The sequence below is a fragment of the Syzygium oleosum genome, unplaced genomic scaffold (assembly GCF_021117445.2).
Source record: "Syzygium oleosum isolate NSW1041296 unplaced genomic scaffold, Sole_v2.1 Sole_v2.29, whole genome shotgun sequence".
NCBI lineage: Eukaryota > Viridiplantae > Streptophyta > Magnoliopsida > Myrtales > Myrtaceae > Syzygium > Syzygium oleosum.
Window position 1 is genome coordinate 4,243,319 of NW_026607513.1, and position 9,193 is coordinate 4,252,511.

The window sequence follows — 9,193 nt, forward strand, 5'->3', positions numbered from 1 at the left end:
TCAAATTAAACAAATTTCATAATATAATGATGGAAGACTATTCAAGATACATTATTTATAGAGTAAATCGCATAATTAAGGTTTTTGGCTTAATTATGAGCTTTGCCTGTGCGTACCTGGATCGTTCATGTTTATTCACATAAAAGGTTAGAACTCACAATATTTTGACACGTGATGCAACAACATAAGGCTATTCTACCTTGCTTTCGTAATATACACTGGTGTTTGTACCCGTGCTGTGCACGGATCTAATCATAGGTATTTTGAGCACATAATTTAGCATTAATGAATGTTGTGCAAAATCAAAGAACAGTAAATTACGATCAAAATAAACTAAGTAATATCGGAAAATTGATTTTGCACATGTTTGTACAAAGTAATTTTTTATGAAAAATTGACAAGAAAAGATCAAAATTAAGAAAATAAATAATTGGAAGTAAGTAAGGGACGAAATAGTGAAAAATGAAAGAAATGGGAGAATTAATAAAAAAGTCTTAAACCTTTTTCATTTGTGCCAATTCAGTGCATCCGGCTAATTTTGACCAGAAATCATTAACATGGACGCCAGCCGTCCTACATGGCATGGCCGGCGCTGACGTGGATAATTTTTAATATTATTTTAATATTTTTTCAAACTTATTTATTTATTTATTCTTTTCTTTTTCCATTTTTTCTTTTCTTTCTTTTTTCTTTTTTTTCCTTCCCCTCCTTCTTCCTCTAGCTGGAACTCGGCAATCAGCCAAAGGCGAGGGCCGGCGAGGCCGACCTCACCGACCTTTGGCAAAGCTTGCTCTCGATGGCCACTCAAGGCGAGGTCGGCCCGCCATGGGTTGGGCGAGGCTCGACCTTGTCGACCCTCGCCTCTAGCCGAAACTAAGATCCTGCGATCGGCTGGAAGAAGAAGGAGGGAAGGAAAAAAAAAAGAAAGAGAAAGAAAAGAAACGAAAAGGAAAAATAAAAGAACAAAATAATTCAAAAAATATTAAAATATTATTAAAAATTGTCCATTGTTAGTGTCGGCTGCACGTAGGATGGCTGACATTCATGTCAATGATTTCTGGCAAAAATTGGCTGGGTGGACTGAATTGGCATAAATGTAAAAGATTTAGGACTCAATTGACAAAAAAAAACAAGTTTATGATTGAATTGGCACAATTGCAATAGGTTTAGGACTTTTTTGATAATTTTCCTTGAAAGAAACTATATACTACTCATCTTCAATTTATCTGCATTCAGTGTAATTCAATATTGACCTCTATTCTATAATCAACGAGCCTTTCTTTGTAAGGGTCATAGAGCCTTTTACGCGCGTGCCCATGGGCAAAGAGAAGATAGAAAAATTACTATTGTTAGATATTAGATGTTCGAATTGATAGGATTGTAGGAGCGGAGAGAAAAACAGATATTAAATATCAAATAAGATAACTGGAAAAGAAACTAAGAAATGATAGAATACAAAAAGAGAAAAATAGTAATAATGATCGCGAACCTTAAATACCAAATCATAGATTTTTATGTGAATGCACAAATGCACTAACAAATTCTTAAGTCAGGCTGAATTATATCTTGATTCTCCCGGCAAACTGGCACCGAAAGCATCTTTTTTAACTATAGCAAAGATTTGGCCAAATCAAAGAACAAAGGAAATACATGAAGATAATTGACGTTTATTAAAGTACTAGATCGACAGGATTATTTAATTTTAATCTCACTCAATTCCATGAGACAATAATTTTGGTTTTGCAATCAAGGGTACTAAAACTCCCTATGTTATTTCGCATGCAAAAATGTGAAAGAAGCAATCAGCCTTTTTCATTGTCGGCTCTTTGCAATTGATGTAAAAATTCCAATGACGCTATGATATAAGTAAGAAAAGTAAAACTGTTGGGATGAAAATAGAAACTCTAATAGATAGAAGACGCGCTTGATAATTGGTGTCATTCAATTGGCGCAAATTGAATGATGGCTGATTGACTAGTGCGCTCATCTTAGGATTAGTGTTGATCTTTTCGGGCTTGAATCTCCAAAATTGAAAATTCGAGCTTGAATCTCCAAAATTGAAAAGTCAAGCTCAACTTCCCTTCCTCAATTTCTTTCTTCTCTAGCAATCTGTGGATTTCTGGAAAGTTTTGGTCACGCAACATGCAAATAAAGAGATAATTGGGGAAATAGAGAGACACCCGTATGGAATTGCAGAAGGGTATATAATGAAAGGACAATACCTTAAGGTAAAAAGAAAGACAAATGAAATTCCCAATATAGATGCACATCGTTAATGTGATTGTGTAATTGTAACTTTTTGTTAACCTACTTTTATAGGCTTTTGTGCACTAAATAATATGTATTTTTATTGGCCGTAATGTGTTTTTTTTTATTGATAACCAATTTTTAAGAAAGAGAGGTTTTGTCAATTATTCTTCTCTTAGTTAGTTGCGTTTTAATTTGAAAGCTTATTCTTTTTTCGATGAAACAAAAAGATACTGCTTCGATTGCACAAAAATCGTCTATTGGAAAAGAAATGAATACACAAAGAGTTGCACTTCTAGAGAAAAAATGACCAAACACTCTCGTTTCCATTCAGCCATATGCCAAATTGAACAATATTTCATGAACGGAAAGGAAATAAGTTGTAATGCTTTATGAATGCATAAATGCTTGTAATAAATCCGATTGGGTACATTTTTTTTGTCCAAAAGTGCAACGGTCCTTACAATTGCGAAGGGACACCATATGTGCTCCGGTGGAGGGAATACTTGGGAGTCAATGCTACGTGTGTCACAGAATTTAATATAAAAACTTAGAAGAAACATAGACTATTGTCATGGAGGAATATTACATGAGATCACTAAAATTTGTGGCATGCAAGTGAAAATTGACATACAACATGATTGCGTAGTTATAAAAAGATCACATATACTCTGTAAGTGGAGAGAAAATGCATTGGCCACAATAGCATGCAGACATATGCTAACAAAAGGCGGTTGGGCGGTATGCTATTCCTTGTTTAATGACACTTTTTATTCATGTCAAGATTGAGGAATGCCCTGTGCTGATATTTACTATCCTCAATTTTTCTTTCGTAGGAAGAAAATAGAAATATTGAGGCACTACGTCTCGACGAAAATGGCTCAAACATGTTCATGAACCGAAAGAGTTTCAAAAGAATATCTTACCTGAAGTTCCTTCGTATGAGTAAAGTGAATTTTGTTGGAGATTTTGAGGACTCACTTTCTGATTTAAGATGGCTAGAGTGGGAGAAATGTCCTGACTCTTTCGAGGCGACTAATGTTCTTTTGGAGAAATTACTCATACTTGATTTATTGGATGGTAATATTAGTGAAAATTGGGGAGGATGGCGTTCAATCAAGGTAAAGATGAGAAATGCTTTCTCTTTTGTTACATTTTGATGATGAATCATTCTATTTCCAACTGCTAATCTTGGAACATGTTTCTTTCTTGTAGATGGAGAGGTTGAAAGTTCTCAATCTTTCTAGGTGCATTGCTTTGAAGAAAACCCCTGATCTCTCTAAGTTTGAAAGTTTAGAGATGCTGAACCTGAAATCTTGTCAGAATTTGAAGGAAATCCACACTTCAATTGGAGATGTTGAGTGCCTCACTTCCTTGAACTTGAGTAATTGTTGGAGTCTCAATCGTATCCCCCATTCAATTGGGAAGTTAGAATCGTTGACTGAACTGCATTTGACATGTGCAAAAATTTCGAAATTACCTAAATCCATTGGGAAATTAAAAAAATTGAAAATTTTACAAATTGCTTACTGTGAGAAATTGAGTAGTTTACCCAGTACTATTAGCAAGTTGGGCGAACTTGAACAATTGGATGCCATAGATTGCAAAAGTTTGGAAGGGGGAGTTCCTATAAATGGGTTGTCTTCACTGAAGATCCTTAGACTTGGGAAGATTTCCAATGCAGCAGATATGTCTGCCTTTCACATGAACCTGCCACATCGTCCATTGCTGAAGGACATCAAGGAATCCTTATCTTGTCGACAACACCTTGATTTAACTAATTGCGATCTTCCTGCCAGCTTAATAGTTTTGGAAGTCACCTGTCAGAATCGCACATTGCCTGAACTTTCTCACTTAATCCATCTAGAAGTGCTCAATTTGCAGTTTTGCGAATATCTGGAATCCATCCCAGTGCTTCCTTCAGGAATCTTGCCCCTTGGGGTCTTCTGGTGTGATAAGTTGAAAGCGTTGCCAAATTTGTCGAGTTTGGAACACTTGTTAGAATTAGGTATCGTAAGCTGCAGTGAGCTGGAAGAAATCAGGGGTTTGGAAGGATTAAAATCTTTAGAAGAACTATCTATATGTGAATGCAAGAAGTTGTCCAACCTCAAGGGCCTTGAACAGCTGGAGTCTTTGAGAGGCTTGCGAATGATGGAGTTAGATGCTCCACTAATGAATGATGATCTATTTCAAGTTCAATGCCTTGGCAGATTGAAAAACTTCGAATCTCTGTGTATTGATTCCTGCCAGTCCCTTGAAAGACCCGACATTTCGCAATTAACACATCTGCAAGCATTAGGGTTCGCTGATTGCAAAAATATAGTCGAAATTAAAGGCCTTGAGAGGTTGAAAGAATTGAGAGCTTTGAATGTGCTGGAGTGCAATTCCATAACACACCTCTCGCTCCCCAATAACCTCGAAGAATTGTACACTGATGACTGTCCGAACCTTCATGATGTTCAGGGCCGAGTCAAATCTGTGAGGTGGTTTGAGGGGGTGGGGGGTCAATATCGGGAGAAGTCGGATAAACTTACGGAGGTCCGGGAATAAAGGCTCCCTTCGTTTGGCGGAAAATATTCTCCCGGAAAATATTTTCCGGGTTTTCCCGTGTTCGGGGGGCGGAAAACGTTTTCCGTGGGAAAATATTTTCCTTCCCCCCCTCACAAAATAACCTAAGTCTACGGAAAATAACTTCCGCTTCTTCAAAAGCAGAAATCATTTTCCGGAGCTTCTTCTTCTTCTTCACTAAGGTCGCCGGCCGCCGGCCGCCGCGGTCGCCGCCGCCGATCGCCGGCCACCGCTGCTGCCTGGTCGCCGGTCGCCGGCCGCCGCCGGTTGCGTTGCCTCCGCCGGTCGTCGCCGCTGACGCCGGCGCCGCCGCCCGGCCGCCGCCGGACGCCGCCGCCGGACGCCGCCGCCGCCGGGCCACCGCCGGACGCCGGACGTTGGTAGTCGGTCGTCGGCCGCCGCCGGCAGACGCCGGACGTTGGCGTCGTCGGCTTGCTGCCGCCGCCGTCGCCGCCGCTGATCGCCGGCCGCCGGACGCCGCCGCCGGCGAAAAATATTTTCCGAAGTTTTTTCATATTGGTCGTCGAACATCGAAAAATTATGTTCCAGGAAAATATTTTCCAAGAAAATGACTTTCGAGAAAATATTTTTCAAAAGGAGAATATTTTCCGCCAAACGAAGAAGTTGAGCGATGCAACTTGTTGGAATATCGGTCATTGCGCTGCTGCAGCAGAGAAACAATCGGTTCATGAAATTAACGCTCTGATCAGTCGAGCGCTCTGGCCACGATGTCGGAACGATTCGCATGTCCTTTCCAAGGTAAATAAAAGCAGGTCACGCTCTTCATTGTCCAGATGTATCGCCAATTTCATCAACATTTCCTCAAGCCGTTCACTGAGTTTCGAATGATGCAGGCGATTGCTCCTTCCATGGAGCTTTCGACGAAGGGATCCATCAGTGGCGACCTTTAAAGATCCGACCTTTGGGGGTTTTCCATTTCTCAAAAGAGGTGGGAGCGTCAAGGTCCGATTTTTTGCTTTGAATTCCATCTCCTTGTTGAGTAGGTCACTCCCAATTGGAGAGGCCAAAGGGAGGGGGAAAGAAAATCAAGAGAGATCGGGAGATAAATCAACATGATCTTCCACATCCAGAAAATCATGAATGTTTCGGAAACAAATCACCGTGATTTTCATATCGTACAATTCCAATTGGGATTGCATTTGCTCCTATAAATAGGAGTCCTCCTCAATGGAGAGATATATACAAAAAGCAAGAAGATCATAGTATAGCGGAAGAAACAATCTTCTTCTTCCAAGAGAGTTATCTTCAAGAGAGTTATCCAGTTTGTGAGAGGTTCAGATCCACAAATTGAAGACAGTGAGAGATCCACCTTAGGGTGAAGTTGTATCCCATTATTTATCATAGTGGAAGTTTGAAGTGGACTACGGTCCCGTGGTTTTTCCCTTCACCTTGGAGGGTTTCCACGTTAAAATTCTGGTGTTATTTACTATTCGTCTTTACAGCTTTCATCAAATATTTTATCCTATTTAATTGTCACAGAAATAGTAGTGGGAAAATTATCTAGGCCTTTTTCGCATATACTGTTCTTTTTCCCAACAAGTGGTATCAGAGCTAGGTTGCTCTATATATTATTTTTCTGTGCAGAATTAAATGGAGGAGAATTCTGGCAACATGATAAAATTGACCGCATTCAATTATGCGATCTGGAAACCAAAGATGGAGGATCTGCTATACATTAAAGACCTTTGGAGGCCAATCGTGATACCAATGGAGGAACCAACACCAACGTCCAAGGAGGTAGATCCTGCCGCGAAAGACAAATCGACATCGTCCTCTGGTGGCAAACCAACGACCATGTCCGAAAGTGAATGGATGGTGCTCAATCGAAAGTGTCTTTGCTCAAATCCAGGCAATGGATCGACAAGAGTATTTTTCAAAATTTTGCTAATGAACATGATGCTGGTGTTCTTTGGCAAAAATTAGAGAAAATGTATGCAAGAACAACGGCGCAAAATAAAGCAAATCACATGCGGCGGCTCGTGAATTTGAAATACGAAGATGGGAGCGAGTGTCTCGGAACACATGAGCGAGTTCCAAGGTATAGTAGACCAACTCAACTCTATGAAGATGACATTAGATGATGAGTTGCGGGCGCTGTCTTGCTACTTAGCTCTTTGCCGAAAAGCTGGGACACACTTGTTGTGTCAGTCAGCAACTCGGCTCCTGACGGCAAGCTTACCATGGACATGGTAAAAGATAGAATGTTGAATGAAGAATCCCGGCGAAAAGAGAGCGGAGTCAAACTGGAATCCGAGGCCCTTGTCATTAACCGACAAGAAAATCAAGAACGGAGAGGGAGAAGCAAAAGCCGAAATTTTCGAAATCGCGGCGAGGAAAGTCCCAATCCAACTTCGGACGAGACAAGAAGTGCCATCATTGTGGTAAATTGGGACACTTCATCCGAGAATGCAAAAAGCTAAAGGCAGAAAAATCAAAGAGTCATAACATCAACAAAGCTGACGAGAACCATACGAATGACACCACAAATATTGCAGACGAGGTAATCATTATTCAAAGTGATGATTCCATTAATCATGCATCCCAAGATTCGACATGGGTAGTCGACTCCGGCGCATCCTACCATGTCACGGCTCGTCAAGATCTTTTTACATCTTACACCACCGGCAACTTTGGCTTTGTAAAGATGGGAAACGACGGTACATCCAAAATTACTGGTATGGGTAATATTTATTTGGAGACTAATGTTGGATGTAGGCTTTTACTCAAAGATGTAAGACATGTTCCGGACATACGTCTCAATCTTATATCTACCGGCAAGCTCGATGATGAAGGCTACAGCAATTTCTTTAGTAATGGGAAATGGAAGCTTACTAAAGGTAATTTGGTGGTAGCCAAAGGAGAAAAAACTTGCTCTCTCTCTACATCACACAATCCAAGTTGTGTAGAGGAGAGGTGAATGTAACAGGAAAGGAGTCACCACCGAGTTATGGCATAAAAGACTCGGACACATGAGTGAGAAAGGACTCAAGATTCTCACTGGAAAGCAACTCCTACCGGGAATGAAAGGTACACTGTTAAATTCTTGTGTCGACTGCATTATGGGAAAACAACACAGAGTAGCATTTCGTAATTCCCCACCATCTAGAAAAGATGAAATTTTAGATTTAATACATACTGATGTATGCACAATGCAAACTAGAACACTTGGAGGTGCGCTTTATTTTGTAACATTTATTGATGACCACTCTAGAAAGGTGTGGGCATTTGCCTTGAAAACTAAAGATCAAGTGCAGGAAATCTTCAAGCAATTTCATATGAAGGTTGAAAGAGAAACAGGAAGGCGATTGAAGTGTGTGCGTTCAGACAACGGTGGTGAATACCGAGGACCTTTCGAGGATTATTGCAAAAGTTTCGGGATCAAACTAGAAAGATCCGTACCAAAAACACCTCAACACAACGGTGTCGCGGAGCGGATAAACAGAACCATCTGCGAAAAAATCAGATGCATGCTCTCCAGCGCAAAGCTGCCAAACCACTTTTGGGGTGAGGCAATGAGGACGGCAGTTGACTTAATCAACCTATCACCTTCAGCACCACTTGACAGTGACGTACCACAAAGTGTCTGGACCGGTAAAGATGCTTCTTACGTCCACTTGAAGGTGTTCGGCTGTAGAGCATTTGTTCACATTCCCAGGGATGAGAGATTAAAGCTTGACGGGAAATCAAAACAATGTATTTTTTTGGGCTACGCTCATGAAGAATTCGGCTATAAACTCTGGGACCCCGTTAGCCGAAAAATAGTCAGAAGTAGGGACGTGGTATTTCTTGAAGATCAGACAATCGAGGACTTCGAGAAGCACAAGAAATCTCAATCAATAGACGAATACCCTGTTGATCTTGGCCCAATCGCTCCTCCTACTGATTCTAATAATGAGCAAGCTGAATCTAGCATTGAAGGTATGACTACTTCAACTGAACTTGAACCAATTATTGAACAGGTCCCATTAGAACCTCAATTGAGGAGATCAACCCGTGAACGACAATCTAGTCGTAGATATTCTCCCAACGAGTACATGATGCTCACTGACGGGGGAGAACCAGAGAACTACCAAGAAGCTGTGTTCCACGAGCACAAAGAGAAGTGGTTAAAAGCTATGCAAGAGGAGATGAAATCCTTAGACGAAAATCATACTTATGATTTAGTCAAATTGCCACAAGGAAGAAAAGCTCTAAAAAACAAGTGGGTGTTCAGACTAAAGACTGAAGAAGGTAACTCACAACCACGATACAAAGCAAGGTTGGTTGTGAAGGGATTCGCTCAGAAGAAAGATATCGACTTCCACGAGATATTTTCACCTGTGGTTAAAATGTCTTCTATCCGAGTTGTTCTTGGCTT

The 9,193-nt window shown here is 40.6% G+C and overlaps 1 pseudogene; it reads left to right on the plus strand.

Annotated features, from left to right (window-relative positions):
- LOC115666151 (disease resistance protein RUN1-like) overlaps window positions 1-9,193 on the plus strand; it is a 50,078-nt pseudogene that overhangs the window by 4,179 nt on the left and 36,706 nt on the right.